The 27,680-nt window shown below is 42.3% G+C and overlaps 1 long non-coding RNA gene across 1 annotated transcript in view; it reads right to left on the bottom strand.

The window, feature by feature from the left end:
• The window catches only part of LOC140205220 (uncharacterized), a 109,304-nt gene that overhangs the window by 33,455 nt on the left and 48,169 nt on the right, over nt 1-27,680 (bottom strand). Inside the window, exon 3 of the long non-coding RNA XR_011887788.1 lies at nt 18,230-18,301. This is a non-coding gene — a long non-coding RNA (uncharacterized lncRNA). The remainder of the gene's footprint in view (nt 1-18,229; nt 18,302-27,680) is intronic.

Here is a 27,680-nt window from a genome sequence, read left to right as displayed (position 1 = left end):
AAACTGGTGGAGGAACAAGAGTTGGTCAGACAGGCTCTGTAAAGGCAGAGGCAAAGGCATAGTAGACATTTTGGGTGATGCAGGGTTTTGGCCCAAAACAGTTATTCCTGAGACTCCACAGATGCTGTTTGATCCACCAATAGTTTTTGTTTTTGTGCTGGGTCAATCATTTAGTCTATTCTCAATGGGGACAGTGATTAAGATGTTATAATCAACTTTGAGATGAAAGAGTTTGTTCCATTGACAAAAGCTCAAAAGGAACTTAACAACTGAAGACACTGATTCTCATTGCCCTGAAATGTACCAAGGAAGAATGGCCTCTTGAAGGCATTGAGATGTTCAGTGAATTGTAATCAGTGTATAGTTTAAGATGCAGAAGCGAGAGGAACTAAATAAAAACCATTTCTTCATGGCTTGAATTCTTTAAAAGGTGAAATCTGGTTATTCAACAGATTGGACAATTCTTGTTTGAATAATTAATTACTGATAAATTGGATACTGGGGAAGAATTAAATCTGCAGAAGACAATTGTCGCTCTAAAATATTTACTTAAGAATTGAAAACAGTCAAAGTGACCCAATCAAGAACAGAGTTGGAGCTGTGACCCAAGTCAACCAATTTTCACTTTAGTACATTTTTTGGAATGAAAATATTATAAAATTTGAATTAAATAATGCCTAAGTGTTTCAACAAAAAACAAGTTGCCATTTACACACTGAGCAGGAAGTGGATGTTGAGAGAATGGCAAGGATGTTAAAGATACTTCTACTGGGATCACCAGTAAGTGATTCCAGTAGAAGTGGTGACATGATCAGAGTTCTGGTGGATGGTGAGGTGAGGGGACATGGGATTTCTAATTCCACACAAATTATACAAAAAGTTGAAATTTCATACTATTTAGTGGAGTTTAGGCTCTTGATCCCGAATGGTGGTGGGAAGGGATGGGAAGATGGCAGTAAATAGTAGGAAAGGAGATAAAAAGATTTGGGCAGCAGTACTCAAGATTAAATTTTGACCTGCTCATCATTCAAAATGTTCAGCTAACACACTGTTAGCATAAAACTGATTGTGGGACTGAGGAACGTGGCAAGAAATAATAATGGAAATTTCACTTTTTGTCATGGACATGATGTAGGGCATAGGACCTCAAGTCAGCTCCACCATTTAATAAAATCATGATGATATGATAACTGACATGAACTGTACATTTCTTCCTCGTCTCAGAAACATGTAAATGAAGAAAGGGAAGGGTAGATCACTGAAGGGTTCTGAATGACTAAAGAATGAGCATAATTGGGAAAAACTATACTAACAAACTGGAATTGTAGGAGGGCAGCTCAGCAGGTTTGGTCAATAGAGAAGATGGAGGTCTATTTAATATGCTCAAATGAGGCCAAGGAAGACACAGGACATTGTTGGTCATATTACTTCAGTATGCTTGCAATCAAATGCTGAAATCACAACTTTGAACAAACAACTGGAACATCTGTGTAGTTCACTTCATTGCTACAGCTATTATATACTGTTGCTAATTTGGAGGAATCCATGGAAAATTTGTGAAATAGCCTTTCAATTGATTCTCTAAGGTTTTCAAAGTAATGATAGGATGTAGTCATGCAAAGCCTATACACGAGAGGAAGGACACAATTGTCAGGAGACCTCAACAATATGATAGGACCAGCAGTAGAGTACAGGGCCTCTTAAGTCAGCTCCACTATTTAATAAGATCATGCTGATCTGATAGCTGGCATGGACTGTACATTCCTTCCTGTTCCATAACTTTAGATTTTTGGAAAACAAGAATCCTTCCCAGCCATAAATTTACTTTATAACTCAGCATCCATGATTCTCCAAGGAAAAAATTCCAAGATTCTCAATCAAGAGATATTTTCACATCACCATCTTAAATGGGCATCCTTTTACCCTGAGATTTTGCCCCGTAATTTAGCAGCATCCACCCTGTCAAAAACACTCATCTTACATTTTAATAATATTGTCCCATTTTCCCAAGGTTAAGCATGGGCCTAATTTACTTGATTGTTTCAAGGCAACTGCTTTATCCCAGGAAACCATCCAGCAAAATTTCTGCAATGCTTCCAATACAAGTGCATTCCTTAAATAGAGAACAAATTTTCAAGAGTTCATTAATTCTAAACTCCATTGCTTTTTCAATAAGTGCCATTTCAGTTGCCTAATTATTTGCAATACTGATCTGTTAACTTTGTATTTCTTTTGTACATAAGGAAACAGAAGTCACACCTCCAAAGAGTTGGAACTGGAAAGTGCCTCTGAGAAAAGATTTCAATCACAACCTGTACTAGGTGGCTCAGCAGGTATCAAAGGTTTGATAATCCTGTAACTGATATTATCACATCTTTGCACTTTTCTATTCTCCCTGCCAAAATGGATATTAGTCATAGATAAATACAGCACAGAAACAAGCCCTTTGGCCTATCTAGTCCATACCGAAACCACTTAAACTGCCTACTCCCATCGACCATCGCCCTCCATACCCCTACCATCCACATACCTTCCCAAACCTCAAATGTTGAAATAGAGCTCACATGCACCACTTCTGTTGGCAGCTCATTTCACACTCTCACAACCTTCTGAGTGAAGAAATTTACCCTCATGTTCCCCTTAAACTTCTCACCTTTCACCCTTAACCCATGATCTCTGGTTGCAGTCTTATACAACCTCCGTGGAAAAAACCCTGCTTGCATTAACCCAATTTATACCTCTCATAATTTTGTATCTCTCTATCAAATCTCCTCTCTAAGGAATACAGTCCTAACCTACTCAATCTTTCCTTATAGCTCAGGTACTCCAGACCCAGTAACATCTTTGTAAATCTTCCCTGTACTTTTTCAACCTTGCTTACATCTTTCCTGTAGGTAAGTGTGCAGTTTTGGTCACAATACTCCAAATTAGGCATCACCATCGTCTTACACAACTTCAATATAACATCCCATTTCCTGTAATCAATACTTTTGACTTATGAAGGCTAAAGTGCCAAAAGCTTTCTTTGCGGCTCTATCTACCTGTGACGCCACTTTCAATGAATTATGTACCTGTATACCCAGATCCCTTTGTTCTACCACCTCTCAGTGCCCTGTTGTTCACTGTGTAAGACCCACCCTGGTTGGTCCTAACGAAGTGCAAAACCTTGCACATGTCTGCATTAAGTTCCATCTGCCATTGTTCAACCTGTTTTTCCAGCTGATCTAGATCCCTCTGCAAGCCATGATAGCCTTCCTCACTGTCCACTACACCCCTAAAATTAGCTGATCCAGTTAACCACACCATCCAGATCATCGATACAAAGGACCCAGCACCGATCCCTGCGGCATACCACAAGTTACAGGCCTCCAGTCAGAGAGGCAACCATCTACTACTACTCAGGCTTCTCACAAAAAGACAATGTCTAATCCAATATACTACCTCATCTTGAATGCCAAGCAATTAAACCTTCCTGACCAACCTCCCAAGCAGGACCTGGTCAATTCTCATATTTTCACACTCTTATACTCTATCTTTTTGCCCATTCGCCTAAATCAATTCATATCCATTACAAACCTGCTCACTTTTCCTCTTCTCTTTGAATAGTTAGGAAATGGTACAACATTCTGACCTTCATTTGAGTCATCAATATAAACTGGCGAACATAGCACCAATTCCAGTGATAGCTCAGCAGTGTGTTTGCCAAGGTGAAAGGGAGCTATTTATGTTCACTTTTTTTTTTCTGTCAGTTAATCAATTCTCTGCCATGCTGACATATTACTTTCAATGCCATGAGCCCAGATTTGTGTAGAAATCTTATGACACATTATGAGTTGCCTTTTGGAAATCCAAATCTATATTTCCACTGCTTTCCCCCTAATCCATCTGTTTATTACAATCTCAAAGAATTACTACGTTTGTCAAGTGACCTTCCCTTTCTAAAAACACGTGGGTGTATGTGATAATATTCTGATACTATTTCCTTAATAATGGCCCCACTAATTTGCCAATAGCAGATGCTCAACTAAATAGCCTTCAGCAACAAACCTGTTCTCTTTCTTTCTTGGACAATGGAGTTACACGTGCAGTCTACAATTGTTGTGGAGAAGATTTTGTGGTCAGTTATGGAGGTTGCTGACTGTATCAGTGTTATTAAATGGGGATTTCCAGATTTTTTTTTAAAGCAGGAAGTTAATACATATCTTGGCAAGAAACAAGAGGGAACCTCACATACACATTGCATTCATCCTTCTAGATACTATGGCTCAGAGCTTTGGTTGAGTACTGCTCTTTATTTGTAATACACTTTACGGAAGATGTTATTAAATTTTACAGTGAGGTGCAACACAAGCCAAACTGACAACAGAAAGCTTTGGAACAAATGTATTCAATGAAGTTATTTGGATAACATACATTAAACAAAGTAGACACACAATCCAGGGACATACAACCTTAAGCCAGATCAAACAAGGTGCTGGCCAGCAGTGCAGTCGTTTTCAGTGTCTTCATCTGCTGACTGCCCCAACTGGTCTTTCTATTGACATCATCCACTTAAAAGCACTAGAGGAATGTGATAGTAATATTTGATTATAGGTCTGAAAATAATCACAGCAGGACTCCATCCTGTTTATACTGTTACACAAATCTTGGAAATGTGTTCTGGATAAAAACAGCTGTTCATTGTCGTCTACAAGCTTGTTTGAAACAACTTGAAATGCAAAAGTAAAATTTTATAACTGTATTTGACTAAACATTTTTGTAAACAGGACCATGAATATCTAAACCAAGTCTTAACATCTCCCAGTTGCACTTTATGATCTTGCCAGGTTGTACTTTTCATATGGACTTCTTTACCAATTCACTCCCATTTGGTTGCAAGCAAATTTACCCTGCATATACAGGTATGTATAACTTACAGCTAAAGGAATTCACTGTTCAGCCTTACTGTACTTCTGAACAAATTGCTCCTTCCCATTACTGAAGTGTTATGCAAAGACCTCATTAATCACTTGAAAATCTGAGACTTCATCTCTATTTTAAAAGGCAAGTAACTGGCTTTTACATCATTCCATTGCCTTTGATTTAATTTTGTTTGGTGGCTTAAATTCATGTACGTAACCAGGTGCTTTGTTTTATTACTTGTCAAACGTTCTCAACTATATTATTTCTCTTCCCAAAATTGCTCACATATTAATATCTCATGATAAACATTTTTTTTTTAAATAGAAGAAATTGCTCCTCAAGATGAGCAAGCAGATTGTTTCATCTCTTCTCAGTAATTATTACACTCCTGATGTAGAAAAGCTTTTGGAATTAAGTCACTGGTGGTTGAATGTTCAAATTTTGAGACATTCCTGGGACTTGATCAGGATGTTGTTAATGGGGCACACTGTATGGTGGCAATACTGACAAATTACTTTTTTTTTTTTTTTTTTTTTTTGAGAGTTGGAGAGCTGTGTGTCAAATTTAAATCACTCATTAGCCAAAATTCAGTTTTGCTAACTGAATGCAGCTTTATTACAAGGACTAGAATATTTTCACATCTGAGATTATGAGGAGGAACAGTTGATAAAGCATGGATGATTTCAGGGCCCAAAGTACTATTTATAAAAACTCTTATAGTGATCCATTTGGACTATTTTGTTTAGGTACCACTCCTGGCAGTTGAGATACTATTCTCGCACTTCGATTTTCCATGATATAAAATTTACTGGGGCTGTTTGAAGCCACATAATCGAACACCACCTGATATCACCTCACTTCTGGTATTATGCTTCGCCAAAATTTGGAACAAGCACAAGGTTTGGAGTGGAGCGGTATTGCTAGAAACCAAACTGAGCATCAGCAAGATGGCGGTGTGCAGCTCAAGAGCACTGACAGAATCATCGACAGTCTCTTGCATCTCCAATCCCACTCATCTACTTCACCAGCAAAGTGAAGTTGCTGGAATCTGGAGCATCCTAATACAGGGCCTCGACCGAAACACTGACTATCCATTTGCCTCAAAAGATGCTGTTGACTTGCTGATTCCTTCCAGACCAAAGCATTTGTAATGGTTAGTTGACAGACTTTATGGACAGAACATACCCAAGACAAGTTCCATTTGGTCAGGCGAGCATGAGGACTGTTGCAGTTTTGGAACAATGTTAGCTAGTACAAGCATGTGCTCAGTAATATATGCCAAGATTCCTTGCCTTTGGTAACTCCAGTACCCTTTTCTTGATCGCAAAGACATCAATACAATGAACTAAAGATCAGCTTCTATGATGATGAGATGTCAAGGGGAAGCCAAAGTAGATGATCCATTCATCTCTCCTAGCTGAAAATGGCCTTTAATTTTTCATTTGTCTGCTGAGCTTCACCATCATTGAAAATGGTGATTTTCATCAAACTTCTTCCAATTAGCTGTGGGTGGTTCAGTGTTAGAGAGAGGCTCCAAAAATATCACAAGATAGCAGGAAGTTAATTGGCCAAAACAAGGTTCTCTTTAACTGAGATCAGAAAACCATAAACTATAATGGGTTGAGTTTAACTAAAGGACTCGTACATTAAATAACCAAGATACTGCAGATTAGTTTGTGGCTGCACTGCAGCATGTGGGAGCTTCCAGATAAACTGTCCAACATGCTGTGGGTAATTTGAGCTGGACTGGGAATGGGTGGCATTCCAACATAAAGGCAGAAACTTCTGGACAATTGTAACAAAGGCACAGTCACATTCCAGAAGAATGCTCCGTTTCTGGAAGGGGAGAATGTGCCCATTAGCAAACAAGGTAGCAATGAAGGAACAAAGTTGAGAAGGTTGTTCCATAGACACTGATGTAGTCCAACTACAATATATCCACCAACAGGAAAAGGTGGGAGGAGGCACAAGTTAACCACCATACACAGAGCACTGCATTGTTCCTCAGTGTTGTTGAGAAAAACCATGGTTTGTCAGAGTCATAGATCACCACAGAAACAGATCCTTCATCCCTTCTAGTCCATGCCAAACTAATAAACAGACTAGTTCCATCGAGCTGCACCCAGAACTTCACCTTCCATATCCCTCTCTTCCATACACCTATCAAAGTTACTCTTAAACGCTGAAATTGAACAATCATTCCACAGCCTCGTCCCATTCAAATATTTATATACATGTCCGGTCCCTTCCAATAACTTACCACTGCTGATGCCAGGGTTCCTTAAGGTCGTTACAGACAGGGGTGGTAATGGGGACAAGCTCCCACTGCCTACTAAATGCTCCCAATGGCGTGCACCTCAAATAGCCTCTGACAACCAAGTCCAGCTGCTGGCCTTCATGTGTGGCTGAGCTACTACGCCCAGCAGAACAGTTTCTACTGACAGGAGAAGGGGCAAAGGTAGGTTATTGGTGTCTTAAACCAGTCGCTTCAGGCAAATGGGGCAGCTCATCCACGAGAAAGAAAGCTCTGATCTCCAATCTCCACTGCCCTGTGGTTATACCCACTCCTGGGGCAGGCTTTGGGAGTCAACCCAGAGGCAATCCTACATTGAGTTCAATGCTGACTAGCAACTCCTGAAATGCTTCTGGTACCAAACTGTATCAGTCTCTGCCACTCCTTTGGGTTCATTAGAAGCGTGGGGGAGGTGGAGGGGGAAGCTTGGTACATGGACAACAGCTAAATTACCAGATCAGACTGCCCAGGCTTGCAACTGGACAGCCAGGACACAATATCCATGGTCAACTCTGATCAATGGAGGCCCTCAATTCAACTGATACCAGACTCACCAGCCTATAATTTCCTGCTTATTTTTGGTGCCTTTCCTAAACAACGGAACATCAGCCTCCATTCCTCGGAACATTAGTCCCATCACGCTCCATCTTCCAATTTCTGCCTTTCTTACATAAGCTTAACATCTTTCCCCACAGCAACTCCTCTACTTGCTCTGCAGCTCTGGTTCCAACCCCCTGCAACTCCAGCTTTGAAACCCTTTCCTCCAATGCCATGCAGCACTAGCAAACCTACTTCTAAAGATACAAGTCCCGCTCTAGCTCAGGTGAAAACGGTCCCTTCGGTACAGGCCCCACCTTCCCTGGAAGAAAGCCCAATGATCCAAAAGTCTGAAGCCCTCGCTCCAGCACCATCTCCTTAGCCACATTTCAACTACATAATCTTTCCATTTCTGGCCCCCCTGGCACACAACACAGGTAGCAATCTTGAGATCACAACTTTTTTAGGTCCTGTCCTTTAACTTAGCACCCCAACTCCCTGAACTCATTTTGCAGGAAAGACCTTGTCATCTGTCCTACCCATGTCAGTGGTAGCAACATGGACCACAACCTCTGGTTGCTCACCCACTTAAGAATGCTGTGGACTCTATCCAGAATGATCACTGACCCTGACACCTAGGAGACAACAGACCATTTGAAAATCTTGTTCGCACCTACATAACTTCCTATCTATTCCGCTAACCATTGAATTCCCTATTCCCTGAGCCACAGAGCTAGACTCAGTGCTAGAAGCCTGGCCACTGTGACTTTCCTGTGCCAGATCATCCCATCACCCCCAAACAGTATCCAAAGCAGTGTACCAGTTGTTGAGGGGAATGGCCACAGGGATACTCAGCACTGGCTACTTACCCCCTTTCCCTCTCCTGACAGTCACCTAGATACCCATGTCCTGCACCTTGGATGTAACTACCTCCCTCTATGTCCTGTCTACCAACTGCTTACCCTCCCAAATGACCCAGAGTTTATCTAGCTTCTGCTCCAATTCCTTAAGGCATCCGTTAGTCTTGCGAGACCATGGATCTGCACCTGGAAAGACTTCACTATCCAGGGCGCAGGCCGAGGCAAGGTTGTATCGAAGACCAGCAGTTGCCCATGCTGCAAGTCTCCCTTCTCTACCACACCAATGTTGTCCAAGGGAAGGGCATTAGGACCCATACAGCTTGGCACCAGTGTCATCACAGAGCAACGTGTGATTAAGTGCCTTGCTCAAGGACACAACACATTCCCTCGGCTGGGGCTCGAACTCATGACCTTCAGGTAGCTAGTCCAAAGCCTTAACCACTTGGCCAATTCCTTAATGTGGTCTGAAAGAAGCTGCAGCTGGATGTACTTCTTGCAGGTGTACTCACCAGGGACACTGGAAGTCTCCCTGTCTTCACACACCCCACAGGGGAACATTCCAATATCCTGCCTAGTATCCCCACTGCTCTAACTGTAGAATAAGAAAGAAAGAAAAATTAAATGAGAAAAACTACGAACAGTCTCCGTATCTTCTCGCCGAAGCCTGTACAACCCAAAGCCTAAACTCCCTATTCTAAGACTAGCCAACTTACACAACGGCTACTTCCACAATTGATGCTCTGCTAGCAAAGCCTAACATCTCTTTATTGGCCTTTGTGCCAGGGTTTGGTGGTGTTGTTGCTAAAACAAAGACTGATACCGAAAAGGGAACAAAAATAGAACAAAATGTGGACCCTTCAAATTAGGGAAATAGGTAGAATCCCAAAGGGCAAGTTGCACACCCGATGCCGAGCTATCCAACATCCCATGCCCATATAGAGAGGAACTAGGAGAGGAGGATAGGGGAATAAATCTAGTGTCATGAATTATGCTGCAACAATGGTATGGGTAGAAGCAGGGGCAAGGGCAGGACTTGCTGAAGTAGTACCATCAGGAGATAGGCTCAAAACTTAAGCAGCTCAAGCCTGATCACCCCTGAATCTTTTCTCAAGATACTTACAACACAGAACCAAATGTCAGGAGAGTTAACCAGTGGCTTACAAGCAGGTGGGAAAGAATTGTTTTTTTTTTCCTGATGCTGACACCACTTCTGCAGCAGATACCAGCCAAATTGACTTGGAACTACTCCAATTTGCCTACCAGCACAACAGTCCACAGCAAATGCCATTTTGTTGCCTCTTCACTCAACCCTGGGACACATGAACAGCAAAAATGCATACATCAGGGTGCTCTTTATCGACTAGAGCTCAGCATTCAATACTATCATCCCCTCAAAACTAATCAATAAGCTTCAAGACCTTGGCCTCAATATCTTCTTGTGCAATTGGATCCTCCATGTCCTCACTTGTAGACCCCAGTTAATCTGGATTGGCAATATTTCCTCCACAATCTCCACCAGCACAGGTTCACCACAATGCTGAGTTTAGCCCCCTGCTTTACTCATATAATACTTGTGACTGTGAGGCTAAGTACAGCTCCAATGACACTTTTAAGTTTGATGACATCACTGTTGTTCGCAGAATCAAAAGTGGCAAATCAGCATACAAGAGGGAGATTGAAAATCGGCTGCGTGGTGCCACAACAACAACCTCTCTCTCAATGTCAGCAAGACTAGAAGGAAACCAGAGGTCTTCAGCTGGGGATCATAAGATATGGGAGTAGAATTAAGCCATTTGGCCCATCAAGTCTGCTCTGCCATTCAATCATGGCTGATTCTTTTTTCCCCTCCTCAGCTCCACTCCCTGGCCTTCTCCCCATAACCTTCGATGCTGCGTCCATATAAAAACCTATCAAGCTCTGCCTTAAATACACCCAACAACCTGACCACCACAGCTCCCTGTGGTAATAAATTCCACAAATTCACCATACTCTGGCTAAAGAAATTTCTCCCCAGCTCTGTTTTAAATGGACACCTCTCTATCCTGAGGCTGTGTCCTCTTGTCCTAGATTTCCCCCCCCCATGGGAAACCCCCTTTCCACATCTACTCTCTCTAGGCCTCTCAACATTCGAAAGGTTTCATTAAGATCCCACCTCATCCTTCTAAATTCCAGCGAGTACAGACCCAGAGCCATTAAATGCTCCTCATATGATAACCCTTTCATTTCTGGGATCATCCTTGTGATCCTCCTCTGAACCCTCTCCAATGCCAGCACATCTTTCAGATGAGGAGCCCAAAACTGTTCACAATACTTAGGGCGAGGCCTCATCAGTGCCTTATAGAGCCTCAATATCACATCCTTGCTTGTCTCCTAAACCTCTTGAAATGAACGCTAACATTGCATTTGCCTTCCTCTCCACCAACTCTACCTTCAGGTTGTTCTGCACAAGGACTCCCAAGTCCCTTTGCATCTCAGATTTTTCATTTTTCTCCATTTAGAAAATAGTCTGCACAATTATTTCTATTACCAAGGTGCATGATCATGCATTTTCCAACATTATTTAATTTGCCACTCTCTTACCCATTCTCCCAATCTAAGTTCTTCTGCAACACTATCCATTTCCTCAACACTACCTGCCCCTCCACTAAACTTCATATCATCTGCAAACTTGGCAACAAAGCTAACTATTCCATTATCTAATTCACTGATATACAGCATAAAAATGAGTGGTCCCAACACCGACCCCAGTGGACCATCACTAGTCACTGGCAGCCAACCAGAAAAGGATCCTTTTATTCCCGCTCACTGCCTCCTACCAATCAGCCAATACTCTAACCATGATGCCAGTAACGTTCTTGTAATACCATGGGCTCTTAACTTGGTAAGCAGCCTCATATGTGGCACCTTGTCAAAGGCTTTCTGAAAGTCCAGATATACAACATCCACTACATCTCCCTTATTTACTTGTAATCTCCTTAAAGAATTCCAACAGATTCATTAGGCATATTTTCCCTTAAGGATATCATGCTGACTTTGTCCAATCTTGTCCTGTGTCACCATGTACCCTATAACCTCATCATCAACAATTGACTCCAACATCTTCCCACCCACTGAGGTCAGGCTAACTGGTCTATAATTTCCTTTCGGCTGCCTTCCTCTTAAAGAGTGGACTGACATTTGCAATTTTCCAGTCCTCTGGCAGTAGTACAATGATTTTTGAAAGATCATTACTGAAGCCTCCACAATCTCGAACACTAACTCTTTCAGAACCCTAGGGTGCAGTTCATCTGGCCGTGGTGACTTATGTACCCTCAAGTCTTTCAGCTTTTTGGGCACCTCCTCCCTTGTAATAGTAACCGCACTCACTTCCCTCCCTCACACCCTTCAACATCTGGCACACAGCTAGCGTCTTCCACAGTGAAGACTGATACAAAATACTCATTTAGTCCATCAGCCATCTCCTTGTCCCCCATTATTATTTCTCTGGCCTCATTTTCTAGTGCTCCTATGTCTACTTTCATCTTTTAAAAATAAATAAAATAAACAAAAACTTGAAAAAGCTTTTTACTATCCACTTTGATATTGTTTGCTAGCTTGCTTTCCTATTTCATCTTTTCCCTCCTAATGATTCTTTTAGCTTCCCTCTGTGTTTTTAAAATCTTCCCAGTCCTCTGTCTTCCCACTAATTTTTGCTTTGTTGTATGCCCTCGCTTTTGCTTTTATTAGTTTTGACTTCCCTTGTCAGCCACGGTTATACTATTTTGCCATTTGAGTATTTCTTTCTCTTTGGAATACATCTATACTGCACCTTCCTCTCCCCCCGCCCCAGAAACTCACGCCATTGCTGCTCTGCTATCATCCCTGCCAGAATCTCCTTCCAATTTACTTTGGCCAACTCTCCTTTCACACCATTGTAATTTCCTTTACTCCACTGGAATACTGCTATGTCAGACTTTACTTTCTCCCTATCAGATTTCAAATTGAACTCAGTCATATTGCGATCACTGCCTCCCAAGGGTTATGTTACCCTCAGCTCCCTAATCACCTCCAGTTCATTGCATAACACCCAATCCAGCGTAGCTGATCCCCGAGTGGGCTCAATGATAGATTCATACCACCAGGTTTACTAAAAGTATTAACATCTACCATCAGGTTCTTGAACCAGTGGGGATAACTTTACTTTGCCCATCACTGAACTGTTCCCATAACCTATGGACTCACTTAATAGGCAATTAATATCATGTTTGCGATATTAATTGCATATTTATGTATCTCTTCTCTTTTGTATTTGCACAGTTGACTGTCTTTTGCACATTGTTTGTTTGTCTGCCCTGTTGGTTGTGATCTTTCATTGACTCTATTATGGGTCTTGGATTTACTGAGTATGCCCACAAAAAAGAAACAAACAAATCTCAGGGTTGCATACTGTGACATATGTACTTTGATAATAAATTCACTTTTAACTTTGAATCAGATTGTGAACAGTGTCCCTAGCAGGCGGAGGTGATCAGGTATGTTGGGGGGAGGGTCACGAGAGATGGAAGGCAAAGGCTACAGATATTGGAAGTCAAAAACAACATGGAAAATTCCAGAGGCATCCAGCGAGGGGCCAATAACCCTCCAATTAACCCTTTCCCAGAAAATGCAGTGAGGAAGTGAGTATGTTTAAAGCTGCTGAGAAGGAGGGAGCGCACGTGGGTTTTTGCAAGTCTGTGAGAGTGCAGGTGGAACCATTATGTTACTGGCAAGTAGAAACAGAAACATCTGATGACACCTATGGAGACGGGGAAAGAGCGCTGATCACCCAAAGCTGTTGACTTTAATAAGAGCCCTAAGGACAACAATGTTCCAAAATACAAAGTAATGGACCCAAAGAGCCCTCTCAGGATTTAATAGTACATTTACATTTTAGTGCGTTGCTTTCAGTGTTCATAACGTGGTCTCAATACTAAAGAAATTGGTGTGAGTGATACCAAACATGGGGTCACCCGTCACTTCCCCATTCGACCCCCACTGAACTCCTCCTGCAGCCTCCTACGTTACTCCAATGCGAGCTGGAGGAATAGTACCTCACCTTCCAACCAGACACTTTGCACCCCTCAGGTCTCTACAGAAGATGCAAGATGGTCACCACATGAAGTTCAGAAGAAACTTGCCAATATGGAGCTGAAGTGAATTGTACACAAATATATTGAAAGGGAAATTCTTAAATTTATGTCCTTTTATTCAGACAGAACAGTGACAGGCCCTTCCAGCTCAATGTGCTCACGCCACCCAATTACACCCATGTGACCAATCAACCCATATATCGTTTGGAATGTGGGAGGAAACCAGAGTATCCAGAGGAAACCTGCTCAGTCACAGGGAGAACATACACACTCCTTACAGACAATGGCAAGCTGGTTACACTGAGGTTTTGAAGATGACAAGATGGGGCATAAACATTAGCAAAGGCTGGTTGGATTAAATTATGGATAACATATCCTATGTAGTTTGGAGAGGTAAAGTAACATTTAGCAAGGTACGTAGGTTTCAATCGAACAAGCAAAGCTATCCTCTGCAAATAAATTGCCTATATATTTTAGAGAAAGAATGGCATTACTGCTCAATTGAAAGACTTCAATACAATGGGTGCACAGGCATGAAAATGGTTCAAATACACAAGAGCCATTGACTGAATCATACCACAATAGTAGTATTCCCAAGATCATTCACTGTAATGGACTAGCATCATGAAAACCAAGGGCAGCGAGCAGCTTGAAATATTGGGAGCATTTTGAATAGAACAGAGAACATCAGTAAGATTCAATAGCTTTTATTCATGATAAATTTTGATTGAATAAGAAAATCTGTTGTCTTTCTGGGAACCTATGCTTGTAGGATGTGGGGGTGGGGATAATATCAGTGGAAAAAACTTTCACTTAAGATTATAAATGTGGGCACAACATAGGGGAAAATGCACAGACCAGTGGATACACCAGATATGATATTTGTGAAAGAATGTGAATACTTTTGGATCCCTAGCAGAAACCCAAAATGGACAGAGTTGAACACTTCTTTCTCTGCCAGAAACCTGTGGTTCTTTGGAATGTGGTGTCAAGTTGGGAAGATTATCAAGCCAGGAAAAGTCCCTTTCAAAATTTACAGCTAAAAGGAGTAACACACATAAAAGTTGCTGGTGAACGCAGCAGGCCAGGCAGCATCTTTAGGAAGAGGTGCAGTCGATGTTTCAGGCTGAGACCCTTCGTCAGGACTAACCGAAGGAAGAGTGAGTAAGGGATTTGAAAGTTGGAGGGGGAGGGGGAGGGGGAGATCCAAAATGATAGGAGAAGACAGGAGGGGGAGGGATGGAGCCAAGAGCTGGACAGGTGATAGGCAAAAGGGATTCGAGAGGATCATGGGACAGGAGGTCCGGGAAGAAAGACAAGGTGGTGGGGGGGGGGGGCCCAGAGGATGGGCAAGGGGTATATTCAGAGGGACAGAGGGAGAAAAAGGAGAGTGAGAGAAAGAATGTGTGTATAAAAATAAGTAACAGATGGGATATGAGGGGGAGGTGGGGCATTAGTGGAAGTTAGAGAAGTCAATGTTCATGCCATCAGGTTGGAGGCTACCCAGACAGAATATAAGGTGTTGTTCCTCCAACCAGAGTGTGGCTTCATCTTTACAGTAGAGGAGGCCGTGGATAGACATGTCAGAATGGGAATGGGATGTGGAATTAAAATGTGTGGCCACTGGGAAATCCTGCTTTCTCTGGTGGACAGAGCATAGATGTTCAGCAAAGCGGTCTCACAGTCTGCGTCGGGTCTCGCCAATATATAAAAGGAGCAAAGCAGTCTCCCAGTGGCCACACATTTTAATTCCACATCCCATTCCCATTCTGACATGTCTATCCACGGCCTCCTCTACTGTAAAGATGAAGTCACACTCAGGTTGGAGGAACAACGCCTTATATTCCGTCTGGGTAGCCTCCAACCTGATGGCATGAACATCGACTTCTCTAACTTCCGCTAATGCCCCACCTCCCCCTCGTACCCCATCTGTTACTTATTTTTATACACACATTCTTTCTCTCACTCTCCTTTTTCTCCCTCTGTCCCTCTGATTATACCCCTTGCCCATCCTCTGGGTCCCCCCCCACCTCCTTGTCTTTCTTCCCGGACCTCCTGTCCCATGATCCTCTCGTATCCCTTTTGCCTATCACCTGACCAGCTCTTGGCTCCATCCCTCCCCCTCCTGTCTTCTCCTATCATTTTGGATCTCCCCCTCCAACTTTCAAATCCCTTACTCACTCTTCCTTCAGTTAGTCCTGACGAAGGGTCTCGGCCTGAAACGTCGACTGCACCTCTTCCTAGAGATGCTGCCTGGCCTGCTGTGTTCACCAGCAACTTTGATGTGTGTTGCTTGAATTTCCAGCATCTGCAGAATTCCTGTTGTTTGAGCTAAAAGGAGTTGTTATTCTAAAAGGAGTTGTTATTCTAAAAGGAGTTGTTATTCTTATTGGGGAAAGAAAGGAATGAAAACTTATTATTAGCAGAGTGTAGAGATCCATAGAATCTTCAACCACACAAGAAAGCCTATTACCTGTACAACTTTTAACTGATTTCTAAGTAGCCTCTTTGGATTTATGTTGTAAATTTTACCATCTGTTTCATCATTTGGTATGCTTGGAGACATGTACAGATGGTTTTAGAGATCTGTAAATCAAAAGCTACAAGGCCAAAGTTCCCTAAGGTGTGTGCGCATACATCTTTTGCTACTAGTGCACAAAGGCATTTTAAACTGCGCACAAAAGGTTGTCACCCTCTACCTCATTGGCCTGTCAAGTATCTTTCATGATCGTACACAATCACATTTACTTCTCCAATTTCTGTTGTGGACAGTGTTGACAATGTGGAGTTAGTGTTGATTTGTCTACAGATTTTAGAACTGGCTTATTTATACTGTTTTTTTTTTGAACAAATTATTCAGTGAGTTCGAGCCCCAGCCGAGGGAACATGTTGTGTCCTTGAGCAAGGCACTTAATCACACATTGCTCTGCGATGACACCGGTGCCAAGCTGTATGGGTCCTAATGCCATTCCCTTGGACAACATTGGTTTCCTGGAGAGGGGAGACTTGCAGCAAGGGCAACTGCTGGTCTTCCATACAACCTTGCCCAGGCCTGCACCCTGGAGAGTGAAGACTTTCCAGGCGCAGATCCATGGTTTCACAAGACTAACGGATGCCTTTATTCAGTTAAACATGTTGTCACTGGGCAAAAAAACACTACACAGCACAAGATTTTTGCACAGACTGGTTATTACAAATTAGAGGGAACATTGCACACCACTTAGATCTTTAGCAATCTCACAACAATGTTCCCTCGAAACCAGAGAAAGAATGAGAGGAGGTCAGGACAGGAGAGCATTTTATGTCTCGACTCCTTTTAATTTACATTTTGTTCAATGCCGAGGCTACTCTTAAAAAATCCTAAGCATTTGGAGAGAAGATGTGGCGAATAGAATAGAGTAATTGAGGCTCAAAAAGAAAATCCTGTCAATGGGGATATCAGCTGGAAGTAATCTCATTTGTGGAAACCCTCTAGGAATCCTTTTTTAAAGACTGATTCTGGACTACGCTCACCCACCTGCTGCTAGTTTTATCCAGGCTCAAACATTCCTATTGTAGCCACGGGGAACTGTTCCCAGCGTCTTTACACTGAAGTATGGTAACAACATAGGGATACAAATACCCCGTGGTACTGGTAAACAGCCCCGCTTCCGTTTTAGTGTCAGGCCCCGACTAACGTATTAATGGGTATCATGACCGGGCCCGTTGAATAGTGAAACGTAACCGGAATGACCACTCTCCGAAATCCAGGATCGTCTCGGTAAATTTAAGAACTTTAGGTAAGCAGCGTATTCTAGTCAAAAATCAAGAACGGTTTAAAACAACCTAATCTGTCTTCTACATTTGTCACTAGAAATACTAGATCAGTGCTCTGCATCAGTTAGATACTCGCTCTCCAATCGGGGAAAAATTCCTATCATCATTGAAGCAGGCAAATAATTCCGTATTCCAGAGCGTAGAACAGAAGGAAATGCAAAGTCGCTACTATTGCCATGGAAGGTAGAAACTGAGTCCTAAATATAACACACTATAGAACAGTTAACCTTAACGCGTGCCACATGTTTAAAAAGATTTAACAATTGTTCATGGGCTACAAAATAAACACGATTCATCAAGGCGTCACCAGCGACAATGTCAGCTTAAATTCAACTAATTGGGTTATGCAAGTTCGCTACCCTTGTGACCCAAAGGATCAGACCAGTTTACTCTACAAACGCTCACAATGTTTTATTATCTTCTCATTTTAGTTTAAAATTAAACATTTCAGATTATTTTGTGGCTCATGTGATGTATCATGTGCTCAAAGATATGATGTGAAATATCGAAGAGCTATGGATAAGTGAACGAACCCCTAAAATCCGGTAACTATCTGGGATATTTGCATTCAGTCCGATAAACAGTAATAGTGCATTCCGATTTTCCGAGGATAATTGTTTAATTGAACACCCGCTCACTCTGCATACAAAATGCATAAATAAAGGTGCAACAAAATAACCCTTAGGTATGAAATAGTAAAGAGCTTTGCTTACCTTGAAACTACCAAATCCATTAACTTGTTATTCTTATTTTCAAAAGTTACCTTTGACGCTGGATCATTGAGCCTGGAAAATAAACGTTGCCTTAGTATGAGCTGTACGAAAACATTCTGAAACTCTATAATAAATTCTACAGTTCAACAGACGTGAATGTCGAAGCCCGCAATTTCAGAGTTAACCTGCAGCCTCCCTATTAAACCCCCCCCAAAAAAAAAATTTATTGCCTTGTAATACTGAAATCTGTCGCTTTTAAGAGGAAGAAATGTGATGGACGAACAGATAAAACAGTTCATTTTATGTAAATCCCAGTAAATGAAAGAGTTCTTACAAATTCATCGGTCCCTCTCTAAATTTATTGGACAGTTAATTTGAAACAAAGCAACCCGGAGCACTTCACGAGACTGAAGATACAGTACGTGTTACAGTTGAGTCGTATTGGAGAAGTGGAGATATTGTGTCTTAAAGCTCTGTAGAATCAGCAGCTGATTCTTTTCATTACTTGCAGCTGCTCTCAACCAGTTTGTCACAAGTGCTAAAAGACAACGCCGGCTGCACAGGTGTTTAATATTATGGGTGGGGTGAAATGAGGAATAGTAGCTTCTGCTGCCAACTCGCAGAAAGGCAGAACGGAGCCCATGTAAGGACAGCCTTGTTCAAATTGGCCAATTAGTCTCAATGGTAAAACGTCGCGGGTTCACCTTCATAATGTTTTCAGTTGTTAGGAGACAGTATTAACAATTTAATTGTTATTTCATATAATATCAATTTTATATATCATAGTGGTTTGGACTGGCTTGTAAGACAGAAATGTTTGATTTGTTTTATAGCTATGAGAACATTTCTAGATAACGGATGAATGCAATTAAATTAGGCGCAGCAGGAACCTCTGAATAGCAAATTATAAACTGAAGAAATTCTGCAGATGCTGGAAATCCAGGGCAACAGGCACAAAATGCCAGAGGAACTCAGCAGGATCTATGGAAATGAATGTTTCAGGCTGACACCCCTCATCAGGACAGGAAAAGAAGGGGGAATGTGCCAGAATAAGAAGGTGGGTGGGGGAGGAGAAGCTAGAAGGTGATAGGAGATGCCAGGTGGGTTGGGGAGGGGGAATGCAATAAGAGGCTGGGAGATGATATGTGAAAAAGCAAATAGCTGGAGAAGGAATAGGAAAGGGAGAAAGGGAAGGAAGAGGGGTCTCCTGGGTCAGGAGAAGAGGAAAGAGAGGGGAATTGAAGAGAGCAGAGAGAGGAAAAGATTACTGGAAGTTGTTGAAATCGATATTCGTGCCTTTAGGTTAGAGGCTACCAAGATGGAATATGAGGTGTTGCTTTTCCAACCTGAGAGTGGCCTTGTTGTGGTGGAAGAGGAGGCCATGGACCAACATACACTTACACTTTACACCTATGATTGCGCAGCCAAGCACAGCTCCAATGCCATATTTAAGTTTGCTGGCGACACCTCTTTTGTAGGCTGAATCAAAAGTGGTGGTGAATCAGCATACAGGAGAGATTGAAACTCTAGCTGAGTGGTGCCACAACAACAACCTCTCACTCTGTGCGAACAAGACCAGGGAGCTGATTATTGACTTCAGGCGGAGGAAACAGGAGGTCCATGATCATCGGGGGATCAGAGGTGGAGAGATATGGCAAAGTTAAATTCCTCCATCCTGAGCAAGAGAAAATCTGCAGATGCTGGAAATCCAGAGAAACACATACAAAATGTTTGGGTCTCAGCCCAAAAAGTTGACTGTACTCTTTTCCATAGATGGTGCCTGGCCCGCTGAATTCCTCCAGCATTTTGTGTGCATTGCTTAAATTCCTCAGTGTTATCATTTCGGAGGACCTGACCTGGGTCCAGCATGTAAGTGCAATTATGAAGAAAGCACAGCAGTGCCTCTACTTCCTTACAAAGTTTGTGAAAGTTTGACATGACATCTAAAATTCTGACAAACTTCTATAGATGTATGGTGGGGAGTATATTGACTGGCTGCACCACAGCCTGATATGGAAACACCGATGCCCTTGAATAGAAAATCCTACCCAAAGTAGTGGATATGGCCCAGTCCATCAAGGGTAGTGCCTTTCCCACCACTGAGCACATCTACATGGAGTGTTAGTGCAGGAAAGTAACATCCATCATCACAGATCCCCACCACACAGGACATGCTGGCTTCTTGCTGCTGCCATCAGGAAAAATGTTCAGGAGCCTCAGGACTCAGACCACCAGGTTCAGGAACAGTTATTCCCTCTCAACAATCAGGCTGCTGAACTAGAGGGGATAACTTCACTTGCCCCATCACTGAACAGTTCCCAAAACCTTTGGACTCACTTTCAAGGACTCATGTTCTTAGTATCTATTGATTAATTATTACTATTATTATTATTTCTTCTCTCTTTTTGTATTTGCACAGTTTGTTATCTTTTGCACAATGGTTGTTGCCCTATTGGTGTGGTCTTTCATTGATTCTATTATAGTTATTGGAGTAACTGAGTATGCCCGCAAGAAAATGAATCTCAGGGTTGCATATGGTGACGTATATCTACTTTGACAATAAATTTGCTTTGAATTTGACGTGTCAGAGCAGGAATGGGAATGGAATTAAAATAGTTGGCTACTGGGAAATTCTGGATCAGAGGTGGTTGACAAAACAGTCCCAATATATGTTGGGTCTCACTGATGTAAAGGAGGCTGCATTGGGAGCAGTGGTTACAGTGGACAATTCCAACAGATTTGCAGGTGAAGTGTTGCTTCATCTGGAAGGACATTTTTGGGCCCTGTCTGTCCCGAGCCTTATAGGCTCATCAGGCCAATTTCCGTGGTGTGAAGCGATTGAGAGTATGAGACTCCCCCACCCCCAGACAGGACACCAGTCTATCGCGAGGTTAACCCCCAGCATTTTGCCGGTACCCATTTTCAGCTGGGTGGACTGGAGCGGTGGTATGGTGCAGGTAGTATGTCTTACTGCATTCATTTTGAAGAATGACTGAAACTGTTCTGCCACAAAATGTGGTCCATTGTCTCTGACTAGGCATTCTGGAACACCAGTCCTTGAGAAGAGGCTTCTCAACACACTTCCACCCTGCCCTCAAATTTACCTGGTCCATTTCCCTCACCTCCCTCCCCTTTCTCAATCTCTCTGCCTCTATTTCTGGAGACAGAGTATCTACTGATGTCTATTATAAACCAATTGACTTTCACAGCTACCTGGACTATACCTCTTCCCACCCTGTAATTCGTAAAAATGCACTTCCCTTCTCTCAATCCCTCCATCTCTGCTGCATCTGCTGTCAGCATGAAGCTTTTCATTCCAAAACGAAGGCGATGTCCTCCTTCTTCAAAGAAAGGGGCTTCCCTTCCTCCACCATCAATACTGCCCTCAACCACAGCTCTTCCATTTTGTGCACATCTGCCCTCACCCATCCTCCCAAAACCCCACCAGTTCCTCTTGCCCTCTCCTACTATCCCACCAGCCTCTGCATCCAGCATATAATTCTCTGTAACTTCCACCATCTCCAATGGGATCCCTCCACCAAGCACAACTTTCCCTCCTGCCCACCCCTAATTCCTGCTTCCCACAGGGATCGCTCCCTGCGTGACTCCCTTGTCCATTCGTCCCTCCCCACTGATCTCTCTCCTGGCACTTATCCTTGCAAGCAGAACAAGTGCTACACCTTCCCCTACACCTCCTTCCTCACTCGCACTCAGGGCTTCAAACAGTCCTTCCAGGTGAGGCGACACTTCACCTGTGAATCATTTGGGGTCATCTACTGTATCCGGTGTTCCCAGTGTGACCTCTTGTCTATCAGGGAGACCTGACGCAGATTGGGAGACAGCTTCGCCAAGCACCTGTGCTCTGTCCACCAGAAAGCTCCACCAGCCTCCAACCCAATGGCATGAACATTGATTTCTTGAACTTCTGGTAATGCCCCCCTCACCATTCCCCAATCCCTTTCCCCTGTCTCACCTTATTTCTTTACTTGCCCATCACCTCCCTCTAGTGCTCCTCCCCCTTTTCTTTCTTCCATGGTTTTCTGTCCTCTCCTGTCAGATTCCCCCTTCTCCAGCCCTGTACTTCTTTCACCAATCAACTTCCCAGCTCTTTACTTCACCCCTCCCCCCAACCCCGGCTTCACCCTTCACCTTGTGTTTCTTCCTCCCCTCCCCCCACCTTTTAACTCTGACTCCTCATCTTCTTTTCTCCATTTTGCCAGTACCCAGTTTCAGCTGGGTGGACTGGAGCATTGTGTGGTTACGTGACTTGCTCAAAGACACAACACACTGCCTTGGCCAAAAACCGAACCCATGACCTTCAGATCGTGAGCCCAACGCCCTAACCACTTGGCCACATGCCACACTGGAATGAGAAGACCATGTAGTCAGGGTCAATTATTATAATTAATCAGTACCATACTATATAGTTAATCTTGTGCAGCTATTTAATGGTAAAGTTCAAAATTGTGATTCAAATCAAACAACGTTTAGACTTAAAAGTGGATGGCAGTGTGGGGAAGTCCGATCATGGCCTTTAGTCTACAAAGCCAGCTCTTTGCTCTCAGGACCTTTCAGATATGATGCGTCGTATCTTGGTGAATGAAGCAAATTTAATTTTGCTCTGCGAGGTATTATGGTACCACTGACAGGACTTCACAGGCTGTCTTCTTGTCACTGGATCTATTCTGATGGAAGTGGACTCTGCAAATCAAGTTAAGAGCACCTCAACCCGTGTAAGTTCTCAGCTGCAGGGGGTGGGTACAGAAACCCCCGATGCAGCTGTTACTTCACTAGTCACAACGGATGAGTCCCACAGGCAAATCCACTATTGGTGTGAGCTGTGCCACTAATGAAAAAATAGCTGTGTCATGTTAAATTCCACAATAACTCTGAAGCCTGCATCAGCGGAGAAGTGTGTGCTATGGTAGCATAGCACTTAGTCCAATGCTATTACAGCTTGGGGTGTCAGGGTTCAGAGTTCAATTCCAGCACCGTCTGTACGGAATTCGTATGTTCTCCCAGTAACCACAAGGTTTCCTCTGGGTGCTCTGGTTTCCTCCCACAGTCCAAAGACACACCAGTTACTAGGTTTACTGGTGATTATAAATTGTCCTGTGATTAGGCTAGGGTTAAATTGGTGGGTGTTGGGCCGTGTGGCTGGAAGGTCCTATTCCACACTAAGTCTTCAAAATAAAAAATAAAATAAAGGAAGGATAAATATCATACTCCTTCTTCATGTTCAGATATCATACTCCCCAAATCATTGATGTAATTCTTAATTTGAAGCACCATGAATCAGTGTCAGAAAATGCATTTTCTAAATGATGTAATGACAGCTCTCTTAAGTATTAACTTGACATCCATTTCAAGCAGAAGAGTTTGTATCTGTTTAATCCAAAATTGGAAATGTGCATGATGTGTAAAATTAGTCGTATAACTCTAAATATTTGGCCCACTCACCCTTCTCCAGCACTCATTACGATCAACAATACACATAAAAATTGCTGGTGAACGCAGCAGGCCAGGCAGCATCTATAGGAAGAGGTACAGTTGATGTCTCGGCTCGAAACGTCGACTATGTCCTGATGAAGGGTCTCGGCCTGAAACGTCGACTGTACGGCTTCCTATAGATGCTGCCTGGCCTGCTGCGTTCACCAGCAATTTTTATGTATGTTGCTTGAAATTCCAGCATCTGACTTCCTCGTGTTTATGATCAACAATATATGGTTTTCACTTGCAAATTATTTTGTAACAAATTTGAGATCTTTTAAGCTGGGGTAAAGTGGCTGGGATTTTAGGTAAGGCGTCATTCACAAATCATGAACAGGGATAAGTAACAATTTAGTATACAGGAGGGACCAGATGCCTGGATATTGAATAATGTAACACTTATTTCCAGATTTGGGTATCTGAATTTAGATATTTACAGACAGCAAGTTGAGATGTAGTCATGCTTTGTGAATGACAATATTTGAAAAACTGAACCATGGACCTTCTAGTCTCGTACATTCTAGCACTCAAGGTTCAAAGTTCATTTTATTGTCAAAGTACAGCATTGTGGGCCGAAGGGCCTGTATTATGCTGTAGGTTTTCTATGTTTCTATGTACACTCATCAAGCCTTTGTGAACAGAATTTTGTCATTCATTTTCCAATGACATCATTCTGGGTGACAAGATTCCGGGTCACCCAGAAAAAAAAACATAGAAGCAAAGAAGGGAAAAAGCAAACTCCATGGCATCATTGCAGTGCAGAATCTATAATATGCTTTGGAACTCTGGGTAATGGCTTGGATCAGAGAAGCACAGTCTGTCCGGTTAAGAGTTCTGACTTTGCTAAGTTTCCAAATTCACCTTCAAGATTCTTTGGAAGAATACACCACAAAGGCTTTTCACTACTGTTTCAGAGTAACAAGAAAACTTAAACCAAATTACTGCAAAATAGTCTGGTGCTAATGATTTACTATCCTCAATCTATTTTCTAGCTCTTGTTTTTCTACCTCTCATCCCTCTCAGAGCTTGTACCGTATCTGTCAGGACCAATGGTTTGGAATAAAAGCACTATAATTTTGGCGACCGATGTTCAAAATGACAAATCAAACATGTGGCATCTGTTGGACTTAAAGGGTGGTTATTATCAAGCAAGGAATCTCTCACTGCAGGATTATCACATCAGAGTTTAAAATTCGACCCTTTACCAGTTGCTACAATGACCAACGAACCCACTGCTCGTATTTATGTGTTTCCCAAGTTATGGCAGGTAATATGAGATTAATGAATTATGTTAGAAACAATCCTGTCAGCAAAACTAATATTATTGAGACTTCTGCTGCCTTCTTAAAACTACAGTAAATGTGGAAACATGATGCCAGATGAATTAGTCACCCTTGGCTGGTCAAAAATAAAACAATCGCTAGTGGTTTCCATGGAACGATTATGTTATTGTCCAACAAACTGCTTTTGTTTTACTTAAACTTTATGAAAACTGCATGACTCATCAAGACAGCTGACCCATAGTAAAAGTTCAGGCTGGCTTTCAGCTAAAAATGCTTAATAAAAACTACTTTTACTTTAACATAATCCTTTACTTAACCCCATGAATTCAAATCACTTTATAATTTTTGTGAATTTCTCTGCTGGGAAATTTAAATCTTATCAATCTCTGCTGTGCAGTTTGCACAGTTAACTCCACAGGTCAGGAACAACAATGTCAGATGTAAAGTAACCACTCTCTATCATGCCTATCACAACACAGTCATCAGGAGGAACTGTAACTGCTTCAATACAGTATTTGTCGTTTTGTACAACTTCATGCTTTTGCGTCACTGCTCTCCAATGGAATCCAGATCCCAGAGTAGATAGGGCCACTTAGATACTTTCAAAGAAGAGATTTAATTTTGTCAATAAAACTCTGAATGTTATAGCCGTTTCCAAAAAGATTAAGTGAATGATGTTCCAAATGACAGAATTTTCCTGCCAATGTTAGATAACTGATTAACCAGTGACTACATGCTTAGGTTACAGATCTTCTCCCGTAATTAAGAATGCCCTTTGAAACGATGCAAGGGAGATGTTTTCATATTATTTATATACAACTTTAATGTCGTAAAACATAGAATTGAATTGAATTGAATTTATTACTTTACATCCTTCATATACATGAGGAGTAAAAATCCTTACATTATGTCTCTGTCTAAATGTGCAATGTGCAATTTATAGAAATTTGTAATAAATAGTATGTACAACAATATAACAAAGAAATACAGTTGTGTCAATATGAATTAACCAGTCTGATGACCTGGTGGAAGAAGCTGTCCCAGAGCCTGTTAGTCCTGGCTTTTATGCTGCAGTACTGTTTCCCAGAGGGTAGCAGTTGGAACAATTTGTGGTTGGGGTGACTTGGGTCCCCAGTGATCTTTCAGGCCCTTTTTACACACCTGTCCTTGTAAATGTCCTGAATAGTGGAAAGTTCACATCTACAGATGCGCTGGGCTGTCCACACCACTCACTGCAGATTCTTGCGTTTGAGGGAAGTACAGTTCCCGTATCAGGCAGTGATGCAGCCAATCAGGATGCTCTCAATTGTGCCCCTATAGAAAGTTCATAGGATTTAGGGACTCATGCCGAACTTCTTCAACCGTCTGAGGTGAAAGAGGTGCTGTTTTGCCTTTTTCACCACACAGCTGTACAGACCACACGAGATCCTTGGTGATGTGAATGCTGAGGAACTTAAAACTGTTCACGCTCTCAAACCCAGATCCAGTGATGTCAAATAAGGGATAGCCTATTTCCATTCCTCCTGTAACCCACAACCAGCTCCTTTGTTTTTGCGACATCAATGGGGAAGTTCTTTTCTTTACACCACCGTGTCAGGGTGATGACTTCTTCTCTGTAGGCTGCCTCATTATTATTTGAGATTAGGCCAATCAGTGTAGTATCGTCAGCAAATTTAATTAGCAGATTGGAGCTGTGGATGGTGACACAGTTATGAGTATACAGAGAATAAAGGAGGGTGCTTAGGACACAGCCCTAGGGGCACCTGTGTTGTGGGTCAGAGGGGCAAAGGTGAGGGAGACCACTCTTTAACATTAAAAAAAACACAAGAAGTTTCATGAGAGCTTTATTGCCCCCTGAAAAACCTCACATTGACCTAAAGGAGGAAACATTAGGGCAGATGATCACAAGGTTGGTTAAAGTGGTAGATAGTAAGTTAGTAATGAACAGACTGTGGTGTTCCTTGAGGTCAGCACAGGGCCACCTACATATTAATAAATTAGATCTTGGGGTTTAAGGACACTCAAGAAAGAAACCAGGAGGGTTAAGAGAAGGCATGAAGTTGTCTTAGCAGATAAAGGTGAAGGAGCACCCGAAAGGATTCCATGATTATGTTAAGACCAAAAGGATTGCAAGGGACAAAATTGGTCCTCTGGAAGATCAGAATGGTCATCCATGTATGCAGCCGAAACAGATGGGGGGAGATCTTAGATGATTATTTTGGCCTCTGTATTTACTCAGGAGATAGATTCAGAGTCTATAGAAGTGAGGCAAAGTGGCATCAACTTCATGGACCCTATAACCATATACAGGTTACAGAGGAAGAGGTGTTTGCTGTCCTGAGGCAAATCAGAGTGGATAAATCCCCAGGGCCTGACAAGGTGTTCCCTCGGACCCTACAGGAGGCAAGTGCAGAAATTGCCGGGGCCCTAGCAGAGATATTTAAATTATCCTTAGTGACAGGTGAGGAACCAGAGGACTGGAGGATAGCCACTGTTGTTCTGCTGTTTTAAGAAAGGCTGTAAACATAACTGAGGAAATTATAGGCCAGTGAGTCTGATGTTTGTTGTGGGAAAGTTGTTGGAAGGTATTCTAAGGGACCAGATATGTAAATATTTAACAGGACAATGGCACCTAACAGCGACTCTTTTGCTTGCATCTTCGGAAACAGCTGTATTTC

This window comes from Mobula birostris, chromosome 11 (assembly GCF_030028105.1).
Source record: "Mobula birostris isolate sMobBir1 chromosome 11, sMobBir1.hap1, whole genome shotgun sequence".
Classification (NCBI taxonomy): Eukaryota; Metazoa; Chordata; class Chondrichthyes; order Myliobatiformes; family Myliobatidae; genus Mobula; species Mobula birostris.
This window is presented reverse-complemented; position numbering and strand designations above follow the sequence as displayed.